The 26,969-nt window shown below is 40.4% G+C and overlaps 1 protein-coding gene and 2 pseudogenes across 2 annotated transcripts in view; all 3 read left to right on the top strand.

Annotated features, from left to right (window-relative positions):
• The window catches only part of LOC127419763 (zinc finger protein 91-like), a 39,390-nt pseudogene extending 27,515 nt beyond the window's left edge, over positions 1-11,875 (top strand).
• Positions 1-26,969, top strand: part of LOC127419867 (zinc finger protein 678-like) — a 152,989-nt pseudogene that overhangs the window by 74,465 nt on the left and 51,555 nt on the right.
• Positions 285-26,969, top strand: part of LOC127419864 (zinc finger protein 271-like) — a 263,395-nt gene continuing 236,710 nt past the window's right edge. The window contains exon 1 of one of the 2 annotated variants that reach the window (XM_051661638.1): positions 285-336. The gene's annotated coding sequence lies outside the window, so the exon portion shown is untranslated. The remainder of the gene's footprint in view (positions 337-26,969) is intronic. The other variant, XM_051661641.1, reaches the window with a different exon arrangement.

Genomic DNA, 26,969 nt, shown 5'->3' on the forward strand with positions numbered 1-26,969 from the left:
ACAACAACATGCTGCATGCTCAGTCTGACTCATACTACATCTGTTTGCAAAGAACTGTGAGGTACAACACAATTTCATATGTTATGAGCCACAGCACTATAATCAAAATGATCTGGATGAACTATTTTAAAACGCATTTTCTATCATGTACACCTATAAAAGATGACCGAGCCAATGAGAGTTGGTTGTGGGCGGAGCGACACGTGTAGCCCCGCTCCATATGTAGCCCCGCCCAGTTCTGCAAGCTGCAGCCAGCGATACTTGAGCGCGTGCACACTCCAGTCCAGTAGGAGACGGAAAAGCGCCATTAAACACAAGAAGAAGAAGAATTTGTCTGTAAGTGTTTGAATGTGTTAAACTTCATTTGTGAGTTTATGTTTGTGTTTTTCTGTCTTTGGCGTTTTAATGATCGTAATAGAAGATTATTATCGTCGTTTTTGGCGGTTTTGTGACTCTTTAAAATATTCAGTTTCAGGAGAAACTTCGGAGCCTCTTCAGGGGGAATTTGTTTTCTGAAATAGTTTTACTTTCCCTCGCAATAAATTTACCATGATTTTACTACAGTAACCATATTTAACCATGATATTCGTAGTGAAACTATAATACTACAGGAAAACGAATACTGTGCTTTAAAAAACATAATTTTGTGATTATTGTGGTTTTACTACAATAACTATAGTTTAACTATGATTACTGTGGTAGTTTAACCATTGTATTTGTAATTAAATCAAAGTACAAGATTAACCATGGATAATCTATATTAAAACATGGTTTTGGTCCCAAAAGAAACTAAAACAAACATGGCCCACCTCAGTCATGTTTACTACAATATTACTATAGTAAAACCATGTTTCAGACCAAAAAACAAAAACATTACACTGTCATGGTAACTACTATAGTAAAGCCATGATTTTTCTATTGTATGTTTTTATTTTACTATAGATTTATCATGGTTAATCTTGTGATTACTATGGTTTTACTTCAAATACCATGATTAAACTACTACAGTAACCACAGTTAAACTATGGTATTTGTGGTCAAACCATAATAACACAAAATTAACCACAGTTTTCATTTTCCTGTGTTATTACTATGGTGTCACTTTGAATATCAGTGTTAAAATATGGATACTGTAGTAAAATCATGGTAAATTTATTGTGAGGGAACACAAAACTTGATCAATGTCAGGCCAGAGAGAGGGTGAAAAATGTTTTAATGCAGAAAACTTTAACTTTATCAGTGGACCTGACGGAAGATGATAAAACTATATAAAAAAGAGCATTTCATGAACCCTTTAACATAATTTAAAAATGTATTTTAAAATTATGCCATTTTAAAACAGTTTCAATGTACTAAATTATAGAGTTTGTCAATAATCTTGTTTCCATCCACTTCTTGCGCTGTTTTGTTATCAACAAAGTGAAAATGCGTAATTTTGTTTTTGCTAAATTTGCCGTTTTCTGCCTGTTTCTATTTAAATGGCTTTTATCGATAAAAATGGTTTGCGTGATGACGTCATGCTTAAAAAACACAGTTTTAAGCCGTTTCCATACAGAAATGTGTGTATATCGCTAATTGTGTACCTTTCGCCTCACAGATATCTCTAATTCCATGATTCCACAAGATTAACCATGGATAATCTATATTAAAACATGGTTTTGGTCCCAAAGAAAGCAAATCATCACGGCCCTGTTCAAGCTGGCAACCTGCACCAAGTAGTGGGGGAAACTTTCGGTCTTACTATAAGGACCATCCATCGATGTGTATATGCGGTGTGCACAGCTATTAAAGAAAAATTGATGCTGTGTAATATCAGGGTTTACATATATGATACATTCCTGATATTCAATAGGCTATTTTAAACAATCATCTAATCTAAAGCATTGCCATCACAACTGCATTATGTCCCTCATATTTGTCCAGCAACATTTAATGACTTTTTAATGTAATCTAAAATTAATTTTAGCGTCATAATACAATTGACATTTTCTGAAGAAGCTCAGCAAACACGATACGAGGTAAAGGGGGTTAGATTTAAAATATTTCAGTTTTAAAATGTTAAAATAATAAAGATATTTTTGTGTACATATGTTCATCATGAGAGAGCAGGTGGATGTGATCTGCAGTAAATCAGTAGGAACTGATCTGTCCATGCTGGATATTGATGATTTCATCACAGAAATCTCTCCGCTGAAGAAAGAGATGACGTCACTGAACACAAAGCTGATGGAGAGAGACGACAGGTTACAGGTTAAACATTCATTTCATCCTTAAAGTTGAGATTGTAAGCTTTTAAATGATGTGATATGATGAGCGGTGCAGATGTGATTGTGTTGTGTTTGTCAGGAGCTGGAAAAGGTTTCCTGTCAATCTTCAGTGTGTGTGGCTGATGGGACCTCCACAGAATGTCAGAATTCAGTGTGGAGTGGCAGAGATCAGTCCACACCACAGCGACTGCTGGACAAACTCTCTGAACAGAGATCCAGAGAGACACAGGACTCACAGCTCACTTTACTCTGTTCTACTGATGGTAATCAGGGTGATCAAACCTCCACAGAGTCTCTGACTTCTGTCTGTAATACAGGAGAACAGCAGATGCTGCAGATACCAGTGAAGAATGAAGTGAAGCAGGAGGAGATAAAAGAAGAAAACACAGCAGAGGAAAAACAAAGTAATGAAGATGATGATGATGATGATCAAACCTCCACAGAGTCTCTGACTTCTGTCTGTAATGCTGGAGAACAGCAGATGCTGCAGACACCAGTGAAGATGTGTTCAGTGAAGCTGCTGGACTGCAGGAAGCTGATGAAGAGGAGAGGAGAAATCAAAGTAGAGGAACAACAGAGTAATGAAGATGATGATGATCAAACCTCCACAGAGTCTCTGACTTCTGTCTGTAATGCTGGAGAACAGCAGATGCTGCAGATACCAGTGAAGATCGAAGTGAAACAGGAGGAGATAAAAGAAGAAAACACAGCAGAGGAACAACAGGGAGATGAAGACGAATATATTTCTTCAGGTATGTTTCTTCCTTTAATGATTTACATTTTCATGTCAATCCACTGTCATTTTACAAGTCATTTTATCACTCAAAACAGTTCCCTGCTGTTTTTATTTTTGTTTAAGTCCTCAGTTTAAAAAGGTGCATGTACTACAGTGTTTTTGCACTGCTTTTTTTTACCAGCGGCGCTGCACGTTTTTGGATCTACAGTGTAGCAGCGGCAAAAAAGAAAAGAAACAGTAATGATGTGTGCTTGCCATCCAGCTTAAGAAAAGGAAAACTGCTAATAATGAATAAAGCACACTTTATTATTCTATTTCGTTGTCCTGTGTTGGTTGGATTTCTAGGCCAGTGGTTTTCAACTGGTTTTGCTTCGAGACCCAGATTTTACAATGGACATCAAGTGCTGACCCACCATAGTAAAGAACATAACCTGTATTTAATGGGTCATGAAACACTAAACTACATTTACTGAGATGTTAACAGATACATGTACAATGATGAGCCAAAACATTATGACCCCTCACAGTTGAAGTAAATAACGTTAATCGACAGTGGTATGAGGAGGGACAAACCACAAACCGGCCACACGGTGTTGGGCAACGAAGGCTATCCTATCTGGTCTGAACCGACAGAAGGTCTGCTGTGGCACAAATTGAAGAAAATGTTAATTATGCTTACGGGAGGAATGTGTCACAACAAACAGTGCATCGCACCCTGCTGCATATGGGGCTGTGTAGCCGCAGGCCGGTCAGAGTGCCCATGATGACCCCTGTCCATCATCGATGGCGCCTACAATGGGCACGCAAGTGTCGGAAGTGGACCTTGAAGCAGTGGAAGAAGGTCGCCTGGTCCGATGAGTCCTGTTTTCTTTTACATCATGTGGACGGCATTGTCCATAGGTGAGACCATGGATGGCTCCTTATTTCTGTAGTTAGACTGATATAGAAAGTCTTTAAAAAAAAAAGTAAATAAATAAACTTTAGTATTTCTTATAATAAAAACTAAATTAAAGCCTAAGCACATTTAAAAACATTTAACTACAACTTTTACAGTATAAAAGTGATGTCTAATACAGTATATTCACTCTGATAGATTTAATATTAATCTATACTAATTACTAGTGCCCGACCGATATGTCGGTCAGCTGAGTGGAAGCTAATGTGTAAACATGTATTCTCCAAACTGTTTTGTTCAGGATTCACAGTTTGGTACCCCCTTCAGCCGAACAATTCCAGTTGTTGCATTTATAAAATGTAATATTTAAAAGTTTTCAGACATTAAAATAGGATACGTAATAAAAGTAGATTTAATAAATAGTATATTTGCCCTGTGTAAATAATAATATATAGGAACTTTATCTAAAATAAATACTTATACAACAGGCTGGAAAAATAGACATTCATTTTAATATCCTATATATATTTTGAATGTGTTGAAACTTGACACCGGGTGACGCACCCTAAAAACTGCACCGTTAGTTCGGTTTCATACTGAAGAGCTGCTTAAAAGTATGTTTTTTTTTTCTTTCTTTCTCGTAAATGTCAACGAGTGAAATTTTATACTGGTGGAAACATTATGAATGAAACTTCCAATATCAATACAATAGCCTAACGAATAGAATAGACTTAAAAAAGAATAGTTGCCTAATGAAGAGTTTGCGACCCATGATAAATTAACCTAAATAACGCATTGAAAGCCAGAGGTTCTTTACCAACATATCAAATTACACAGGCATCAAAGTATGCACATTGACAGAAGATGTTTATTCAGCAGGTACCGAATATAATGTGCGTGGTGGGTAAGACATCTCGGATTCAGAATGACACAAGAAATGCTGTTATACACACAGACACGTGCTTGAAGAAACACTTTATTATATTTTTAAGAACAGATGACAGAAAAGCCGTCTATATGCATGTCTTGATGCGCTGTTTGTTTGGAGGCGTGCAGTCTTGTGAAACGCGTATGTAAAGGGTTCTCACTCTTTCTTTGTTTCAGTCTTCTGAAATTTATTTTACAAGAATATTATCGTCTGTGACAATGCTGCAAATTACCTCAGATCATCTCAGCTCAGGAGGTGCTTTGAGTTCAGTTTTCTTTATTTCCACAGAGCAGTTGATTGAGAGCGCAACTGCAACCTATACATCTGTGATTAAATCATAAAATAATACAAAAACATGTTCACCTCGAATCATGATTTATATTTCAGTGATTATTATCATCATTATAATTATTGTTTTACATTTAGAATTGTTTTTATATCTTAATTTGTATTTGTAATTAATTTGCCTGACAGTAAATGGAAAGGTGGTTTTATTTATAATATATATATATATATACAGGTGCATCTCAATAAATTAGAATGTCTTGGAAAAGTTCATTTATTTCAGTAATTCAACTCAAATTGTGAAACTCGTGTATTAAATAAATTCAATGCACACAGACTGAAGTAGTTTAAGTCTTTGGTTCTTTTAATTGTGATGATTTTGACTCACATTTAACAAAAACCCACCAATTCACTATCTCAAAAAATTAGAATATGGTGACATGCCAATCAGCTAATCAATTCAAAACACCTGCAAAGGTTTCCTGAGCCTTCAAAATGGTCTCTCAGTTTGGTTCACTAGGCTACACAATCATGGGGAAGACTGCTGATCTGACAGTTGTCCAGAAGACAATCATTGACACCCTTCACAAGGAGGGTAAGCCACAAACATTCATTGCCAAAGAAGCTGGCTGTTCACAGAGTGCTGTATCCAAGCATGTAAACAGAAAGTTGAGTGGAAGGAAAAAGTGTGGAAGAAAAAGATGCACAACCAACCGAGAGAACCGCAGCCGTATGAGGATTGTCAAGCAAAATCGATTCAAGAATTTGGGTGAACTTCACAAGGAATGGACTGAGGCTGGGGTCAAGGCATCAACCACATACAGACATGTCAAGGAATTTGGCTACAGTTGTCGTATTCCTCTTGTTAAGCCACTCCTGAACCACAGACAACATCAGAGGCGTCTTACCTGGGCTAAGGAGAAGAAAAACTGGACTGTTGCCCAGTGGTCCAAAGTCCTCTTTTCAGATGAGAGCAAGTTTTGTATTTCATTTGGAAACCAAGGTCCTAGAGTCTGGAGGAAGGGTGGAGAAGCTCATAGCCCAAGTTGCTTGAAGTCCAGTGTTAAGTTTCCACAGTCTGTGATGATTTGGGGTGCAATGTCATCTGCTGGTGTTGGTCCATTGTGTTTTTTGAAAACCAAAGTCACTGCACCCGTTTACCAAGAAATTTTGGAGCACTTCATGCTTCCTTCTGCTGACCAGCTTTTTAAAGATGCTGATTTCATTTTCCAGCAGGATTTGGCACCTGCCCACACTGCCAAAAGCACCAAAAGTTGGTTAAATGACCATGGTGTTGGTGTGCTTGACTGGCCAGCAAACTCACCAGACCTGAACCCCATAGAGAATCTACGGGGTATTGTCAAGAGGAAAATGAGAAACAAGAGACCAAAAAATGCAGATGAGCTAAAGGCCACTGTCAAAGAAACCTGGGCTTCCATACCACCTCAGCAGTGCCACAAACTGATCACCTCCATGCCACGCCGAATTGAGGCAGTAATTAAAGCAAAAGGAGCCCCTACCAAGTATTGAGTACATATACAGTAAATGAACATACTTTCCAGAAGGCCAACAATTCACTAAAAATGTTTTTTTTATTGGTCTTATGATGTATTCTAATTTTTTGAGATAGTGAATTGGTGGGTTTTTGTTAAATGTGAGCCAAAATCATCACAATTAAAAGAACCAAAGACTTAAACTACTTCAGTCTGTGTGCACTGAATTTATTTAATACACGAGTTTCACAATTTGAGTTGAATTACTGAAATAAATGAACTTTTCCACGACATTCTAATTTATTGAGATGCACCTGTATATATATTATTATATTTTTTTTTTACCAATTCATTATTCCAATTGCTTTTTCGTTTTGTTTGAAGTGCAGTTTGAATTTAGAAATGTCTTTTATTTTTAAATAAATGAATTTAATTTTCAATGCAAAATCACTAAAACAAGAATATTCACTGATCCCTCAGTCGAGGGGTTGACGATGTAATTGGATATTGTGATATATATTTTTATATAAAAATAATTGCAAACAATATTGTGACCGGTAGAGAATGCACAGATGAAGAACATATGTTTCTAAAGAGAACTGTTGAAAAGCCATTTTTCAAAAAGTTGAACTACACAATTTTAATTTTAATTGCACTTCATTTTTTCAGTGTCATTAAAATGTTTAGTTAAAATCAATAAAAAATAAGTTCAAAGTTTGAAATCATGCTGCCTTGTGTTATTGCGTAGGCTATTTCTTAATGAAAATTACCCCAAAGTACCACCTAGCATCCCACCAGCGGTAATACCGGTGTTAGTCTGAACACCGCACCTGTGTGAAAATTATGCTACCGTGGCAAGTCTAATGATTATGTATATTTTAAAAAGCTTTGCAATTGATGTTTGTCTCCTCTTTACCTCATCAATGCTGTTTAAGGTGTCAGAGCTTTTTAACCCCTGGGCTGTATTTTAAGTTGATTTGTTTGTTGTATTTAAAACATTTTTAAAGTGTTTAAAGGTGTGTTCACACTTGGCAGGTTTGGTTCGATTAAAACGAACTCTTGTGCGATTGCTCTGTTAGTGCAGTTCATTTGAACAAGTGTGAACCTTGGTGCGCACCAAACAAGCAGACCCTGAATAGTGGGTCTCGGTCCGCTTCCAAACGAACTCTGGTGCGGTTTGACTGATATATGAATGCAGCATGGAACAAAGACATCTAAATGGACCAGTAACAGGAAGTAATTTGCCTTTAATACTGACCTCAAGCATACCTGGTTCTTCTCATCATAGGGGCTATGTTGCCCATTACAGTTCGGTACAGGCGTTGGGACCGCCGTCAGCCGTCCATGCAGCATATCTTCGTTTGTGTGTGCAACGGAGGAATTCCTGGTGCTGTTTTGACTCCTTCACACATTTTATTAGCTCTTCGTTTGTTCTCAGCTAGTAAAAATACCACCATATATATATATATATATATATATATATATATATATACACACATAAATCCAATGAGCGCATTTAGCCCAGCAGCCAGCATTGTGGATGTTTGGCAAGTTCCGTCGCAAAATATACGTCATAAAAGCTGTTCAATCAGGTTATGCCTTTTGTTTTGTATCTTTAGGTTCGATGTTAAAAATGCCAGTGAACCAGGACTAAATGTATAATTTTCTTTTTTGGTCCGGACCAACAGAACCGAACTACAAGTGTGAACACCCTAAAAGTACCCATTTTAGATTTAGCTTGAAAAAAGGTGACTTTAGCTAAAAGGTGAGTAGTTTGCATTCCTGATGCAAAACCACGCTTCATTCGGCCCTCACAGATGCGCATATCTGATATGAGCAACATATTTAGTGCCTTTAAAGTGCTGAATGTGAGATGAATACAATAAAATTTGCTTCGACAGTGGCCCAACTTTCACAGAATTTTCAATGCAGGGAAAAACCCTGAAAACGTCACCTGCCAAAGTGGCTAGTAAGAGTGAAAGAAATACCCGCTACTGCTGATTTTAGGGAGGGCGGGTGTTAATTTCAAACCCTGATGACTATAATCATTAAATGCAGTTATTTGGTGGAATAAATGTTATAAATAAATACCGTTGCACAGCAAATATCGCAAATTAATACTGGACGTTTGTTGTGGTCTGACATTGAATTAAGGTTCAAGTTGATTTCTTTTTACATTTCTCCCTCTTTAATTGATTTTTGTCCATTTACTGTGTTTATTGTAGAGCTGATGGAAGTGAAAGAGAAACGTCAAGAACTGAATAAAGTGGAGGACAAACTTCAGTGTCAGAAACATCATGATTTCACAACTGGAGGAAAATCTTTGAGTTGCTCAAAGACTAAGAAGAATTTATCACCAGAAAAGCATAAAAGAAGAGCAGCCAAAAATACATTCAGCTGCACACAGTGTGGAAAGATTTTCACAAATAAAAGCCGGTTTAATAAACACATGAAAGTTCATATTGGAGAGAAACCTTACACGTGCCATCAGTGTGGGAAAAGTTTTGCATATACAGTTAGTCTAAAAGGTCATCTCCGCTGTCACTCTGGAGAGAGACCATTTGAATGTGAAAAGTGTGGTAAAACATTTGTTTTGAATTCAAGCCTAAGAAAACATCTGAATACTCACACAGATGAGAAGCCTTACAAGTGTTCTTTTTGTGGAAACCGTTTTGCATGTCTGTCCTATTTGAAAAAGCACCAGAAAATACATACAATATACGGTGTGGGGGCTCTTATGTACTTTGAATGTGCCGGCAGAAAGAAACAACACCAAAGAATTCATGCTGGAGAAAAAACATACAAGTGCTCACACTGTGGAAAGAGTTTCAGTTGGTCACAAAACCTGAAAAAACACGAGAGAATCCATACTGGAGAAAAACCTTACAAGTGCTCACACTGTGAAAAGAGTTTCACTCAGTCGTACGACCTGAAAACACATGAGAGAATTCATACTGGAGAAAAACCTTACAAGTGCTCACACTGTGAAAAGAGTTTCACTCAGTCAGAACACCTGAAAACACACGAGAGAATTCATACTGGAGAAAAACCTTACAAGTGCTCACACTGTGAAAAGAGTTTTACTCAGTCACATCATCTGAAAACACACAAGAGAATTCATACTGGAGAAAAACCTTACAAGTGCTCACACTGTGAACAGAGTTTCACTTGTTCACATTACCTGAAAACACATGAGAGAATTCATACTGGAGAAAAACCTTACAAGTGCTCACACTGTGAAAAGAGTTTCACTCAGTCGCATCACCTGAAAACACACGAGAGAATTCATACTGGAGAAAAACCTTACAAGTGCTCACATTGTGAAAAGAGTTTCACTCAGTCACAAGACCTGAATACACACGAGAGAATTCATACTGGAGAAAAACCTTACAAGTGCTCACACTGTGAAAAGAGTTTCACTGAGTCACATATCCGGAAAACACACGAGAGAATTCATACTGGAGAAAAACCTTACAAGTGCTCACACTGTGAAAAGAGTTTCACTCAGTCACATCACCTGAAAACACATGAGAGAATTCATACTGGAGAAAAACCTTACAAGTGCTCACACTGTGAAAAGAGTTTCACTCAGTCAAAAGACCTGAAATCACACGAGAGAATCCATACTGGAGAAAAACCTTACAAATGCTCACACTGTGAAAAGAGTTTCACTGAATCACATAACCTGAAATCACACAAGAGAATCCATACTGGAGAAAAACCTTACAAGTGCTCACACTGTGAAAAGAGTTTCACTCAGTCACATAACCTGAAATCACACGAGAGAATCCATACTGGAGAAAAACCTTACAAGTGCTCACACTGTGAAAAGAGTTTCACTCACTCGCGTAAACTGAAATCGCACGAGAGAATTCATACTGGATAGAAAACCTTACAAGTGCTCACACTGTGAAAAGAGTTTCACCCGGTCAGAACACCAGAAAACATACGAGAGAATTCATACTAGAGAGAAATCATACAACTGCTCTTCATGTAGGAAAAGTTTCAGGGCAGCAAGTAATCTACATAGACATGTAAAAAAGAATTGCCCAAGTAAACACACTGAGCAAAAATCATCTTCAGGTCCAACAAGATTAAGTAAATAGTTGGATAGCAATCGTTTAAGTTAAACCATTTTTTAAACCAATCATATAAGTGAACTAATAATTCTCGTTCACCTCCATACACTTGTGAGGGAAGGAGGTTACTGGGACAGGGAGGTTCTGGTCTCAGGTAAACTTTTAATCACAAAATTAGGGGTAACACAGTCACAACTGGCACAGTAACTTCTTCAGCTTCACAAACTCTTTAGCGTCACAGGCTCCTAGTCACAGCCTCTTAATCATCACAAAGTCTTTATCACAACTCTTTTAGCATCATGAACTCAGTAGCTTCACCGTGAGACTCGTGCCATACTCTCTCTCCCTTCTGGCGGTGGCGTGGCTGTTTATATGCTGCTCTCCCCAAGCTCACTGGAATTAGAGACAGGTGTTAGACATAATTTAGCTCAGGTGTAAGCACCCTTACCGCTTTCTCTCTCTCCGGACGGGCGCTGGACCACGCCCCCGCTGCCACAACACTGACTTAGACTTCATGTTCATTGACTTCACTCCTTTTCGAAGCCAATGAGCTCTAGTTTGATGCACGAGAATGGTTTGGTGATTTTTCATGCCTGTAAAGACTGACTATAGTGCAAGCAGATATGATTCGAGTGCAGGAGCAATTGTTGGTTTCACCGGCTGAATGAATACACCACTTGTGTCAGTTGTTTGAGTCTGATTGAAATACAGTATGTATTCTTTGTATTGAACCAAGAGGTCAGTGTGTGACATTTTGATCTACTGGTCACGTGTCCTCTCGTCATGCAGATACGCAGTTCAGAGTTCACCAAAGTTTTTAAATGCTTGGATATATTTTCTGGTTGGGTTTTTGAAGTTTATATTGTTTTTCATGCTTTTATGAATTGAACATTACTCATGTGTTTACTGCTGCTGATGTATCTACATTTTCCAGGGAAAATTCCTGTAACATGTTTACTGACATTCATGACTTCTGATCATTTGATAACATTGCTGTGTTTTGGGTTATCACTTTCCTTTGTCCTTTTAGCAGATAGTCTGTTAAAAAGCCACTAAATGTGAAGTTTTAACATGGTAGTTCCCCATGAAATGTATAAACATCTCAAGTTGTTTATAATGTACCAATGTTATAGCACAGCAATGTACATATTAATCTGTTTAATGTGTTAACATTAAACTATTATTTTACACATTTCTGCATATTATTTTATGTTTAATGAAGTATATTTCATCCTCATCATTATTGAATCCTCATTTTTGGTTAGTTTTCAGTTTTATTGTGTGTAGTGCGTAGATGTACTATTGTAGTATTATGTTTACTTGCATTATCGTCTGAGGCTGTGCAATAGTAAATCAAAATAATAAACTTTTCAACTAGAGTTGATGTCCAGGTAATGAGATCCATCTGTACAGGAAAACACGGAACGTGTAACACAGCCCAAAACACAACACGCGTAAAGTGTTCATCTGCAAGTTGCTTGCAATTTTAGGTTTCAAGCACAGATATCACTAGAGAGCATAAAGTTATGAATCAGAATCAGCTTTATTGCCAAGTATGCTTACTCATACAAGGAATTTGTCTTGGTGACAGGAGCTTCCAGTGTACAACAATACAAAAACAGCAGCAAGACGTAGATAATAAAAAATAGAAAATAAAAATGAATTATACACATACGTACAGACACACACATACATACATACATACACACATACACAGGTAGTGCAAATCTAATACAATCTGTTATGTACAGTGCAAAGGTTTTTTTTTTTTTTTTTCAGAGGAATGAACTGGCAGAAGAGGTTGGATGTGTTGGATAAATATAAAAAAGACTAAACTGTATTGCACATAGTTATTGCTCAGTAGTGCAGCTTTAAAAAATAGGCTATACAAAATGTTAACACATATCGTTTCAAAGCAACTTTACAGCTTTAAAAATAGGCTATAATATTTTTGAGTGTATATACACTCACTGAGCACTGTACACCTACTTATTCATGTGATTATCTAATCAGCTTATCATATGGAAGCAGTGCAATGCATAACATGCAAATTATGATCAGGAGCTTCAATTAATGTTCAAATCAACCATCAGAATGTGGAAAAAATTTGATCTTAGTGACCGTGGCATGATTGTTGGTGCCAGACGGGCTGGTTTGAGTGCATTACAATAATCTAATCTTGAGGTCATGAACGCATTAATTAGTTTTTCGGCATTTTATCGTGCTCAGGAGAGGGGGAGAGTCGCGCCCAATCTTGGATCTGCGTGCCTTGAACAAAGTCTTACACAGGCTTCTGTTCAGGATGTTAACACATAAGCACATCCTGGCATCAGTATGACATCAGGATTGGTTCATGGCCATTGACCTGAAGGACACGTACTTTCATGTATCGATCCTTCCTCGACACAGACCCTTTCTTCGGTTTGCCTTCGAGGGACGAGCATACCAGTACATGGTCCTTCCCTTCGGTCTCTCCCTGTCCCCTCGTGTCTTTACGAAGGTCGCAGAGGCTGCCCTGGCCCCGCTGAAGGAGAAGGGCATCCGTATTCTCAGTTATCTTGATGACTGGCTAATCCTAGCTCACTCGCGAGATCTATTGTGTGTGCATAGGGACCTTGTGCTTCAGCACCTCGACCGACTTGGGCTTCAGGTCAACTGGGAGAAGAGCAAGCTCTCCCCTGTTCAGAGCATCTCTTTTCTCGGTATGGAGTTGGACTCGGTCACTCTCAAGGCACGTCTTACAACCGAACATGCTCAGTCAGTGCTGACCTGCATGAAAACCTTCAGGCAGAAGATAGCGGTGCCATTGAAACAATTTCAGAGGCTCCTGGGGCATATGGCATCCTCAGCTGCGGTTCTCCCCCTCAGGTTAATGCATATGAGACCACTTCAGCACTGGCTACAGACTCGAGTCCCAAGGTGGGCATGGTGCCATGGCACCCGGTGTGTGACCATCACACTACAGTGCCTTCAGACTTTCAGCCCTTGGTCAGACCTGGCATTTCTATGGGTAGGTGTTCCCCTAGAGCAGGTCTCAAGGCACGTCGTGGTCATGACAGGCGCCTTGAACTGAGGCTGGGGCGCCGTGTGCAACGGGCAGGCAGTGTTGGGGCTCTGGTCGGGGCTCCGACTCCTTTGGTACATCAACTGCTTAGAGTTGCTGGTGGTATCGCTGGCCCTGAGAAGGCTTCGGCCATTGATTCAGGGCTAGCATGTGTTGGTCCGGACCGACAACACAACGACCGTAGCGTACATAAACCGCTAAGGAGGCGTACGCTCACATCGCAACTGGCCCGCTGCCCCCTCCTTTTGAGTCAGCAGACGTTGAAGTCTCTGCGAGCCACTCACCTTCCGGGCATCCTCAACTGTGCAGTGGACGCACTCTCATGGCAGGGAGTGGAGTGGAGACTCCACCCCCACATAGTACAGCTGATTTGGGAGAGATTCGGGGAGGTGCAGGTAGACCTGTTCGCCTCCCAAGAGTCCTCGCACTGCCCCCTTTGGTACTTCCTGTCCAAGGCCCCCCTCGGCACGGATGCCTTGGCGCACAACTGGCCTCGGGGGCTACGCAAGTATGCGTTTCCTCCAGTGAGCATCACTGCACAGACTCTGTGCTTGGCGGGAAATTGCTTAACAGCAAAATCAGGAAAGACACTGCCTGTAGCCTCTTTGGGTAAGTGCCTCCTCCCCCCTTAACGGGACTAGGGAGATACCTTACCTAACTCGCTGGAAGGTTACGACGTGGTTGAGTGCTCGCTGCGAGGCACGCAGCAGCTTGCCCATGTCCACTCTTCCGTACTTTGTGACACGGTTCAGCGCCTGCAGTGTTTCCTATAGGAACTCCTAGTGTCACTACATCGACACAACGTCAAATGAGTGACAGACAAGGAACGTCTGGGTTACTGGTGTAACCCCTGTTCCCTGATGGAGGGAACAAGACATTGTGTCCCCCCTGCCATGGCGCTGAACCGGCCGCTGACATGGCCGGGACTCTATTGGCTCTTCAGCATAAATCTGAATGAGTGGTGCATGCCATCTCCTTTTATACCCATATGTTCGGGGTGGAGAGTGGCATGCAAATTCCACTTGCCAATTCTCATTGGCCTTTTCTATTTTAAGCAAAGGTGATTGGGGCTCTCAAGATCAAACCCTTAGTGTCTCTACATTGACACAACATCTCGTTCCCTCCATCAGGGAACAGGGGTTACACCAGTAACCCAGACGTTCTTCACAGTTAAAGATGATGTAACAGTACATCCATCGAGAGTCAAATTATATTTTAGCGGCTTGTTTTTAGAGGTTTTTGGACCAATAAATAGTACCTGTTTTGTCGGAATTGAGTAGAAGGAAATTTCTGGCCATCCAATCTTTGATTTCATTTCACACTCTGCTAATTTGGAGAAATGTAAAATTTCGTCAAGTTTTGAAGAAACAAAGTTGTGTATTGTCGGCATAACAGTGGAAACTTATTCCACGTTTCCTGATAATATCTCCCAGGGGAAGCATATATAAGGAGAAAAGCAGAGGCCCTAAAACTGATCCCTGTGGCACTCCATATGTTTTGTTTGGTTTGACAGTTCCTCATTTACATAGACAAAGTGGTAGCAGTCTGCTAAATAGGATCTAAACCATGCTAATGCAAGTCCACAAATGCCAACATAATTCTCTAGCCTATTCAAGAGAATGTTGTGATCTATCGTGTCGAAGGCAGCACCAAGATCTAAAAGCACTAGAAGTGAAATGCAGCCACGATCAGATGATAAGAGCAAGTAATTTGTATCTCTGATAAGTACAGTCTCTGTACTGTGATGGGGCTTAAATCCTGACTGAAATTGTTCACATATACTATTTCTCTGTAGAAATGAACATAGTTGGTAGGACACTACATTTTCTAGTATTTTCGACATAAATGGGAGATTTGAAATCGGTCTATAACTAGCCAGTTCTTCAGGATCAAGTTGTGGCTTCTTAATAAGTGGTTTGATAACTGCCATTTTAAAGTTTCATGGGACATGTCCTAAGGATAGCGAGGAGTTTATAATATTAAGAAGAGGTTCTGAGATTACAGGGAATACTTCTTTTAAGAGCTTAGTTGGTATTGGATCTAACATACATGTTGTGGCTTTTGATGTTTAGATAAGTTTTCGCTCTTCATGACCTATGACAGCGAAGAATTGAAGTTGCACATGAGGAAAATTATGAGACACTGTTTTCTGAGGTACTGTGACAGATTGCATAATTCCAATTTTATGTCTGATTATTTCAGTTTTATCAGTAAAGAAATTAATGAAGTCATTACTATTGTGCTGTGACGGAATATCTGATTCAGTTGAGGCTTTATTCCTAACCAATTTAGCCACAGTACTGAATAAACACCTAGGATTGTTGTGGTTATTTTCTATGACTTTGCTCAAATATGCTGACCTGGCAGCTTTTAGTGTCTGTCTGTAGTTACAGACACTATCCTTCCATGCACCTTTCTTCCACTTGCGCTCCAGTTTCCGAGCTGCTCTTGAGAGCATGAGTGTGATCATTGTACCCTAGTGCAGGGCTTTATCTTTAATCAGAGGGGGGTGACACTATCAAGAGTGCTAGAGAAAACTGTATTTATATTTTCTGTTATTTCATCAAGTTCTTCTAGACTTTGGGGCTTAGGCTATGTTCATACTGCAGGCAAATCAGACTTTTTCTCAAATCAGATCTTTTCAGGCTGACTGTCTCCACTATTAATTGCAAGTGATGAAATCAGATTTGCGCATTCAGACATAACCAACCTATCTGCATGGGTTGCTTTAGTAACAACATAGGCGTACCCACGTGACGATGCTTTCAAAAAAGTTGTGGGAAAAATGGAGGTGCATCATCTCGCTCTCCAAATAAGCGCCCTGTCCAGTCGCGGTGCAGAACTCCTCTGTCGCACAAGAAAACTCAGCGTAAATATTGTGATGTTCCATGCTGCAGACACGGCCGGCTTTGCTGTGCAGCGATGGGTGCGGTGTAAAGTACACCGTAAAGTACTGAGTGGTGGGAATGTAGTCCTTGGGACCTTTGACGATGACAGGTGGCATGCCAATTTTAGAATAAGCAAGGGTACATTTGTACAAAATCTTTGCACATGCCATTATGAACACTTCCGGCATTTCCATCACCGATTTTTTTATGTCATCATTGTGTGTTGCGTTAAGAGTGATGCAAAAGACCATTTGAAATCTGATTTGAGTAGCCAGAGCATCCGGACTGAGACGCATCTGAAAAAATCAGATATCAATCGCATTTGAAACCACCTCCCGATATGGTTTGAATTAGATTAGGAAAAATCTGATTTCATGTGGTTTTTTGCTGTCCAGACTATCAAAAACTCATCTGGATACAATCTGAAAATGCAAAAAATCTGATTTTTAGTGGCAGTCTGAACAAGGCCTTATTGAGTGTATGAGATAGATCTGGAAGATTATTAGTGAAGCTATCTTTAGTGGTCGAAAAACTAGTTCTACCTGAATGATAGCATGGTGTAGATTGAGTAACATTTCATTTTTTGTTTAGTTTTTTCAAATTTGTCCTTAATCATATTTTTTTCTAAATGATTTAGTGAAAGTTTTGTGTTTGGTAGTTCGGGGAACAGACACGGTCTCAATGTGATAGCTAGGTGATACAGTCTCTATGTGTTGTAGTTTATGTGACCTGTGTGACGTCTCAAGGCAGCTAGCAGATGTTCGGATTAACCAGTTTGTCTGCTTTCTGACCTGGGCCCCAGTTAGTCAAATACTGTCATTATTAAGACTATGAGCCAAATTAGTAAAGAGGAGAGCGGCATCTTCCCTGGAGGGAAGGTCTACCCCAAAAACTCTTCCAATTGTCTATAAATCCTATGCTATTCTCTGGACACCACTCAGCCATCCAGCCATTCAGTGACACCAATCTACTATAAACCTCATCACCACGATGAGCAGGGAGGGGGACCGAGCATATTACAGTGTCTGACATAGTTTTTGCAAGTTCACACACCTCTTTAACTTTATCTCTAGTGATCTCCGACTGGTGAAGCTGGATATCATTAGTGCCGACATGAATAACAATTTTAGAAAATCTATGTTTAGCATTAGCCAGCACTTGTAAATTTGATCTGATGTCAGACGCTCGAGCCCCGGAAGTGCATTTAACAATAGTGGCTGGAGTCTCTATTTCTATGTTCCTTATAATAGAATCACCAATTATTAGGGCTCTTTCAACATGATTCTCAGTGGGTGCATCACTGAGTGGGGAGAATCGATTGGAAACCCTAACAGGAATGGGAGAGTGGTGTCACTTTGCTGAGCGAGTATACTGCCGAGACGTCACCCAAACGCCCTGCTGCGGGGCTCTAGAGTCAGAACCAAAGTGTGTGTTTTGCTCGTTGTACTGTCCACATCCGAAACAGTATCTACTGACTTATCTTTCTCACTGACCTCCACTAGCATTCAGATGCGTGTCTCTTACTCATTAACCTTCTCCATCAGCCTGACTAATTCCTTACATTAATCACATGTGAATCCCTCACTGCTGATGGAAGAAGATATATAAACATGTGACATGCAGTGCAGGAAGAAATAACATGAGCGGATGCCATGACTTACCTCAATTGATTGTTGTTGTTGTTGATGGTTGTTCCTGAGCGGTGAGGGATTGAGATCGATGTGAATCCCTCTTGCAATTGTTTGTTATGGTTGTTCTTGATAAGCGGTGCTTTGAGATAGATGCAATAATCTGTGTAACACAGTGGAGAAAAACAGGTGCGTGTTGTAAAATGTGCACAGTTTAATCACAATAAAAATAGAAAGTGGATTCATACGGAGAATGCACGCAGTTAGAGAAATATATCACAATAAGAGAAATATAGTTGCAAGCAGCAAATCAAATCAAATCAAATCACTTTATTGTCACACAGCCATATACACAAGTGCAATGGTGTGTGAAATTCTTGGGTGCAGTTCCGATCAACATAGCAGTCGTGACAGTGATGAGACATATACCAATTTACACTAACATCAAATTAACACAACACAATTTAAACATCTGATATACACATAATTACACTCAACAATATACAAATAATAACATACACTGTACAGTATACAATACGCTGTTTTTTTTTTTTTTTTTCACTATATAGATACACATTATTCAATAAAAATTAAAAATAAAAATATATATAAAAAAGTATATATATAGAATGTACAATATTGTACTGTATTGACATTCAGGCTGTCGGTTGATAGTCAGTTGTTAAGAGAGAACATAATATAATAATAATAATATAATTTATGACAGTCCGGTGTGAGATATAAGAGTAAGGGTAATAAAGTGCAGTGCTGATGTATTTTGATCGTGGGAGATCAAGAGTTCAGAAGTCTGATTGCTTGGGGGAAGAAGCTATCATGGAGTCGGCTGGTGCGGGTCCTGATGCTGCGATACCGCCTACATGATGGTAGCAGTGAGAACAGCCCATGGCTCGGGTGGCTGGAGTCTCTGATGATCCTCCGAGCTTTTTTCACACACCGCCTTGTATATATTTCCTGGAGGGACGGAAACTCACCTCCGATGATGTGTCTGGCAGTTCGCACCACCCTTTGCAGTGCTTTGCGGTTGTGGGCGGTGCTATCGCCGTACCAGGCGGAGATACAGCCAGTCAGGATGCTCTCCACAGTGCAGGTGTAGAACCGTGTGAGGATGTGGCGGTTCATTCCAAACTTCCTCAGCCGTCTCAGGAAGAAGAGGCGCTGATGAGCCTTCTTCACAACAACTTCAGTGTGGACGGACCATGTGAGTTCCTCAGTGATGTGGACACCCAGGAACTTGAAGCTGCTGACTCTCTCCACTGGTGCTCCATTGATGGTGATGGGACTGTGTTCTCTGTCTTTTCTTCTGAAGTCCACCACAAGCTCCTTTGTCTTACTGACGTTGAGGGAGAGGTTGTGCTCCTGACACCAGTGTGTCAGGGTGTGCACCTACTCTCTGTAAGCTGTTTCATCATTGTCAGTGATCAGACCTACCACCGTCGTGTCATCAGCAAACTTAATGATGGCATTGGAGCTATGTGTTGCCACACAGTCATGTGTGTACAGGGAATACAGAAGTGGGCTGAGAACACAGCCCTGCGGGGCTCCAGTGTTGAGGGTTAGTGATGAGGAGATGTTGCTGCCTATTCTAACCACCTGGCGTCTGCTTGACAGGAAGTCCAGGATCCAGTTGCACAGCGAGCTGTTTAAGCCCAGAGCCCGGAGTTTCTCATCTAGCTTGGAGGGCACTATGGTGTTGAATGCTGAGCTGTAGTCTACAAACAGCATTCTCACATAAGTGTTCTTTTTTTCCAGGTGGGAGAGAGCAGTGTGTATTGTAGATGCAATGGCATCATCAGTGGAGCGGTTGTTGCGGTAAGCAAACTGCAGCGGGTCAAGATTGAGTGGCAATATAGAGCAGATGTAATCTCTGATTAGTCTCTCAAAACATTTGCTGATGATGGGGGTCAGAGCAACAGGACGCCAGTCATTTAAACAAGTTATTTTTGGTTGTTTTGGTACAGGCACAATGGTGGATGTTTTAAAGCATGTGGGGACTACAGGCAAACAGAGGGAAAGGTTGAAAATGTCCGTAAAAACACCAGCCAGCTGGTTCGCGCACGCTCTGATGACATGGCCCAGAATGGCTTTGCGGATATTCACCCGTCGGAAGGATCGGGTTACATCCGCTACAGAGACGGAGAGTGAACTAACCTCTGTAGCTTCAGCTGCGAGAGCTCTCTCCGTGAGGGCGGTGTTATTTCCCTCGAAACGAGCATAAAAAGTATTTAGCTCATCCGGTAGAGAGGCAGCGGTGTTCATGGCGGAGTTTTTATTCCCTTTAAAGTCCGTGATGATATTAATTCCCTGCCACATGCTTCTAGAGTTGGTGGTGTTAAACTGTCCTTCAATCTTGCTCCTGTACTGGCGTTTTGCGGTTCTGATAGTTTTTCGGAGGGCATAACTGGCTTGTTTATGCTCCTCCGCGTTCTCAGAATTAAAAGCGGAGGTCCGCACATTAAGTGCCGCGCGAACATCGCTATTGATCCATGGTTTCTGATTCAGATAGATCCGTATTGTCCTGTTCGGAATCACTTCCTCTACGCACGTTCTGATGAAACACATTACGCTATCAGCGTAAAGCTCGACGTCGTCATCAGAGGCGGACCGGAACATCTCCCAGTCCGTGTGATCAAAACAGTCCTGTAGCATAGAGTCTGATTGGTCTGACCAGCACTGGATCGTTCTGAGGGTGGGTGCCTCCTGTTTCAATTTCTGCCTGTAAGCGGGCAGAAGCAGAATGGAAGAGTGGTCCGATTTGCCAAATGGTGGGCGGGGGAGGGATTTGTAGCCATCCCGGAAGGGAGAGTAGCAATGGTCCAAAACCCAGTCCCCTAATGTGCTGGTGATATTTTGGTGCGACTGATTTTAAACTGGCTTTATTAAAGTCCCCGGTCACAATGAACACGGCCTCAGGGTGCGCGGTTTCCTGCTCACTTATACTCCCATACAGTTCCTTGATTGCCCGGTCTGTGTCGGCTTGTGGCGGGATGTACACAGCAGTGATAATGATCGCTGTGAATTCCCTCGGTAGCCAGAATGGTCGACACAGAAGCATGAGAAATTCCAGATCAGGAGAGCAGAAAGACTTGATAGAATGTACGTTCCTCTGATCACACCAGGATTTGTTGATCATAAAACATACACCACCTCCTCTAGTTTTACCTGAGAGGTCTTTCGCTCTGTCCGCTCGGTGCACGGAGAACCCCGCGGGTTCAATGGCTGAGTCTGGAATCTCCGCAGACATCCAAGTTTCCATAAGGCAGATAATGCAGCAGTCCCTCGTCTCTCGTTGGAAAGAGATCCGCGCTTTCAGCTCGCAGAGCTTGTTATCCAGAGACTGAACATTTGCCAGTAGAATAGTGGGTAGCGGGGGTTGATTTGCGCGGCGTCTTACTCTGATGAGAACGCCGGCTCTGTTTCCCCTTTTCCTCCTGTGTTTCCGCAGCCGTGCTGCCCAGACAAAGGGCTCCGCTTGCGTGTTTGTAAACAGCGGGTCGGCATTGAGGAATGTGAAGTCCGGTTTTCGGTGTGAGATCGCTGAACTAATGTCCGAAAGTGTTTGTCTGTCGTAGACAATAAGGCAGACAACATCCAAGACAAAAAACATAAGAATTGTGAACAAAACAAACAAAACATTGCTATGTTGTGTCGGAGCTCGCAACGCAGCAGCCATACTCGGCGCCATCTTGAGTCCATATGCAATGACAGGCCCAAGCACCATGGGTCCATTTCCACTCGGTGGCTTTCGGAAAACAAAGCATGATGGACACAGCATCAACTCAACATTAATGTGAACTTGGAACCTAAACATACAGTGTGTATTAGATATACAGTTGTGCTCAAAAGTTTGCATACCCTGGCAGAAATTGTGAAGTTTTGGCATTGATTTTGATTTTGACTGATCGTCTTTTATTTAAGGATAGTGATCAAATGAAGCCATTTATCATCACATAGTTGTTTGGCTCCTTTTTAAATCATAATGATAACAGAAATCACCCAAATGGCCCTGATCAAAAGTTTACATACCCTTGAATTTTTGGCCTTGTTATAGACACACAAGGTGACACACACAGGTTTAAATGGCAATTAAAGGTTAATTTCCCACACCTGTGGCTTTTTAAATTGCAATTAGGGCCTGTGCATAAATAGTCAATGAATTTGTTAGCTCTCACATGGATGCACTGAGCAGGCTAGATACTGAGCCATGGGGAGCAGAAAAGAACTGTCAAAAGACCTGCGTAACAAGGTAATGGAACTTTATAAAGATGGAAAAGGATATAAAAAGATATCCAAAGCCTTGAAAATGCCAGTCAGTACTGTTCAATCACTTATTAAAAGTGGAAAATTCTGGGATCTCTTGATACCAAGCCAAGGTCAGGAAGACCAAGAAAGATTTCAGCCACAGCTGCCACAAGAATTGTTCAGGATACAAAGAAAAACCCACAGATAACCTCTGGAGAAATACAGGCTGCTCTGGGAAAAGACGGTGTGGTTGTTTTAAGGAGCACAATACGACGATACTTGAACAAAAATGAGCTGCATGGTCGAGTTGCCAGAAAGAAGCCATTACTGTGCCAATGCCACAAAAAGCCCGGTTACAATATGCCCGACAACACCTTGACACGCCTCACAGCTTCTGGCACACTGTAATTTGGAGTGACGAGACCAAAATAGAGTTTTATGGACACAACCATAAGTGCTATGTATGGAGAGGGGTCAACAAGGCCTATAGTGAAAAGAATACCATCCCCACTGTGAAACATGGTGGTGGCTCACTGATGTTTTGGGGGTGTATGAGCTCTAAAGGCACGGGGAATCTTGTGAAAATTTATGGCAAGATGAATGCAGCATGTTATCAGAAAATACTGGCAGACAGTTTGCATTCTTCTGCATGAAAGCTGCGCATGGGACGCTCTTGGACTTTCCAGCACGACAGTAACCCTGAGCACAAGGCCAAGTTGACCCTCCAGTGGTTACAGCAGAAAAAGGTGAAGTTTCTGGAGTGGCCATCACAGTCTCTTGACCATAATATCATCAAGCCACTCTGGGGAGATCTCAAACGTGTGGTTCATGCAAGACAACCAAAGACTTTGCATGACCTGGAGGCATTTTGCCAAGACGAATGGGCAGCTATACCACCTGCAAGAATTTGGGGCCTCATAGACAACTATTACAAAAGACTGCACACTGTCATTGATGCTAAAGGGGGCAATACACAGTATTAAGAACTAAGGATATGCAGACTTTTGAACAGGGGTCATTTCATTTTTTTTTCTTTGTTGCCATGTTTTGTTTTATGATTGTGCCATTCTGTTATAACCTACAGTTGAATAGGAATCCCATAAGAAATAAAAGAAATGTGTTTTGCCTGCTCACTCACATTTTCTTTAAAAATGGTACATATATTACCAATTCTCCAAGGGTATGCAAACTTTTGAGCACAACTGTATGCCACCATTCCAGTTTAAAATAAATAAATAAACCCAGCGACCTCCGAAGTTCAGACAGTGACGACCACAAACTCTCCATTTCAGCAGCGGGAATTTGCACGAGGTGGAGAAGAGGTGATCAAGATGGCACAGCTCACGAACACACATCGCACAACCCAGCCATGAAACACTTGGTTTATATAGGAAGGAAACACACTGTGTGCCGGTGCTGCACATTAACAATCAGATCACCTGGTTACCCCACACCTGAGAGCGATTGAGAGAGAGAGAGAGAGATAAAGACAAAGCACATGCTTAGATACACACAAACAATGCGGCCGAGAAGGCAATCACAATTGGGGACATATTTCGCTTTTCTATTTCCTGGAAAAGAGCACGAGCTGCAGAAAAAACTGCTGACACTAAACAACATTGATAACAGCAAAAACAAACTTTTATCATAAATTCAACATAACACATTCCAGCGCTGGATCAGCAATTAAAACATACAGAGATCAAATGAATCAAACTCCATCTCAAGAACTGGAGATGTTTAACACATGAAATGAGAAATATAATTAACTGAAGAACGTAGTTACACATACTTCATATACATACGGTACGAAAGAGGGATCCTTTCTAAACAGGACACCAAATATCTTCTGTTATTTTGGGAATCATTCATGGAGCTTGGATGCCCTCTATTGGACATTTCTTGTAATTGCCACACATTACATATACACATTATGACAGTTTTCTATTATTTTTACATTTCAGTTGATATTTTTATTATATTTTATTTACATAAAAATTAAGACATGTTTATTAACAATAAACTTTAAAAACCAAGCTTACCAAATACCTCAAAACGTGAATATGCACAAAAAGGAATGATGAGATTTAATGCAATGCCATGGCAACAGTATTTAAGATATCAAGAATCCCTTCAGAATTTTAATACTGCACTGTCTTGACATTATTCTAAAATCTTTTGAAGCAATTCAGGTTAATATAATAGGGATATTTCAAAGTCTGTTAAAAGTGACACACTTCCTTCTGCCAGTTGGTGGCGCTATGGCCGTGACCCACAATAGCCACATCAATGTGATCAGCCTGCAAGGACAAACATTTGGCTAAATTTTTATGTAAAATCACATCATACATGCAGAATATATGAGACATTTCCGTATTCCATTTTTTTGACGTTATTTTATCGCTTCACCATGGCAACACCATTCGATATATCAAAAATCCCTTCTCAATTTAGCATCGTCAATATCTTGGCATGATGTCGCCCACATTTGGTACCTGTAACATAAAATCCCTAGGAGGAGTATATATCAAATTCCTGAGCATGCATTTTTCAAACAATCCATAATGTCAGTGCTAATGACTGTAATTTTGAAAGTTTTCCAGCTTGATGAAAACAATATATGTAGCAAGTTTGGTGATTGTAGAAGAAACTGACCCACACAACTTTTGTCAAAAAGTGGTGCTACAGAGCTCCCCAGCCACGGCCATTTGTTAACTTTTTCCCAGGCCTAATGGCGACAACTCTGATGCATGTGCAAAATATAATGAAAATTCAAGCATGCCAAGTTCCTCAAAAACATGTGAATATACATAAAAAGGAATAATAACATTTAATATGTTGCCATGGCAACACTATTTAAGATATCACAAATCCCTTCAGAATTTTAAATCTGCACTGTCTTGACATTATTCTAAATCAGGTTAACATAATAGGGATATTTCAAAGTCTGTTAAAAGTGACACACTTCCGCCAGTTGGTGGCGCTATGACCCACAATAGCCAAAACAATCATGGGAGATCTGGCTTACAGATTCCTTCAAACATTTATCAATAATAAGAAATACCTGGTAGAGAAAAAACTACATGCAAACGACGAAGCATGGGAGATCTGGCTTACAGGTTCCTCGAGCTCCTCTGCCATCCTTCCTTAAGTACCAAACGATTCCATTGTTATTTCAGATGTGTGTGTTTGATGTTATTTAGGATTTGATTTACAATTTAGGGATTTGTAAGTCGACCTTTGATGGAGCAGGTTGTTTGATGTTTACAAAGAATACACCTAATCTGCATACAGCATCTGGTCTCTATGTGAGACTTGGGAGGGGCATGCCCCGGATAGAATACTGTATTTTACTAAGTTCTTAAATCTTACTTGTGATTTGACTTTGATGAAAGGGAATGAGACCATTTTACCAGTTGCACTGAGACCTCTTGAATGATACCAAACATGTATGATCAGAAAACCTTTTACATTACAGAACAAGATAAGTCATAACTTAGTTTTTAGTCTCCTTAAAGTGACCTGAGGTGAGAGAGAGAGCGCAGATGTGAGTGTGATTTGCGTTTTATGGTCCCAAATCAGTGGGGTGTGTTTTCTCAGGTGGAGATGCTCCTCTGTGTGAGAGATTTATGACGCTGGTTCTCGCAGAGTTATTTGACTTTGCCGGAAGTGATGCAGACAATTTTTGTGACAGTCTTACAGGTCTAATAATAATAATAATAATAATAATAATCCTTAGAAGAACAATAGGGTCTCCGCAATTTCAGTGCTTGGGCCCTAATAATAATAATCCTTAGAAGAACAATAGGGCTCCGTACTTTCAGTGCTTGGGCCCTAATAATAATCCTTAGAAGAACAATAGGGCTCCGCACTTTCAGTGCTTGGGCCCTAATAATAATCCTTAGAAGAACAATAGGGCCTCCGCACTTTCAGTGCTTGGGCCCTAATAATAATAATAATAATAATAATAATCCTTAGAAGAACAATAGGACCTCAGCACTTTCAGTGCTTGGGCCCTAATAATGCGGGGGAAAACCCGATGCGCACTGAAAAATGGCAAATGTTAAGGATTAAAAGCTGAAAACAAATAGATAAGCGATGCTAAAAAAGCTAGCAGGCTACAAACACAGACTCGAGGTAGGCGCCAGCAGCAACAGGTAAAATACACACAAATGAAACAGTAGAAAAGCGGAAAAAACAGAAATGTGGTAAAATGACAAAGGATAAAATGATGAACATATGAGAATAAGAATAAGCAATGCTAAGCAGGCAACAAGCGCTCGTGCAGTGTGCGTCAGCAACAGGAACAGCAGTAATGTCCTGACTATACTTTGTGATCAGTTGAATGTCACTTTGGTGAATTAAAGTACCAATTACCTTCCGAAAATAGCAAAATCTGTACATTATTCCAAACATTTGGCTGCCAGTGTACACTTTGATAGTTTT

Source organism: Myxocyprinus asiaticus, chromosome 29 (genome assembly GCF_019703515.2).
Source record: "Myxocyprinus asiaticus isolate MX2 ecotype Aquarium Trade chromosome 29, UBuf_Myxa_2, whole genome shotgun sequence".
Lineage (NCBI taxonomy): Eukaryota > Metazoa > Chordata > Actinopteri > Cypriniformes > Catostomidae > Myxocyprinus > Myxocyprinus asiaticus.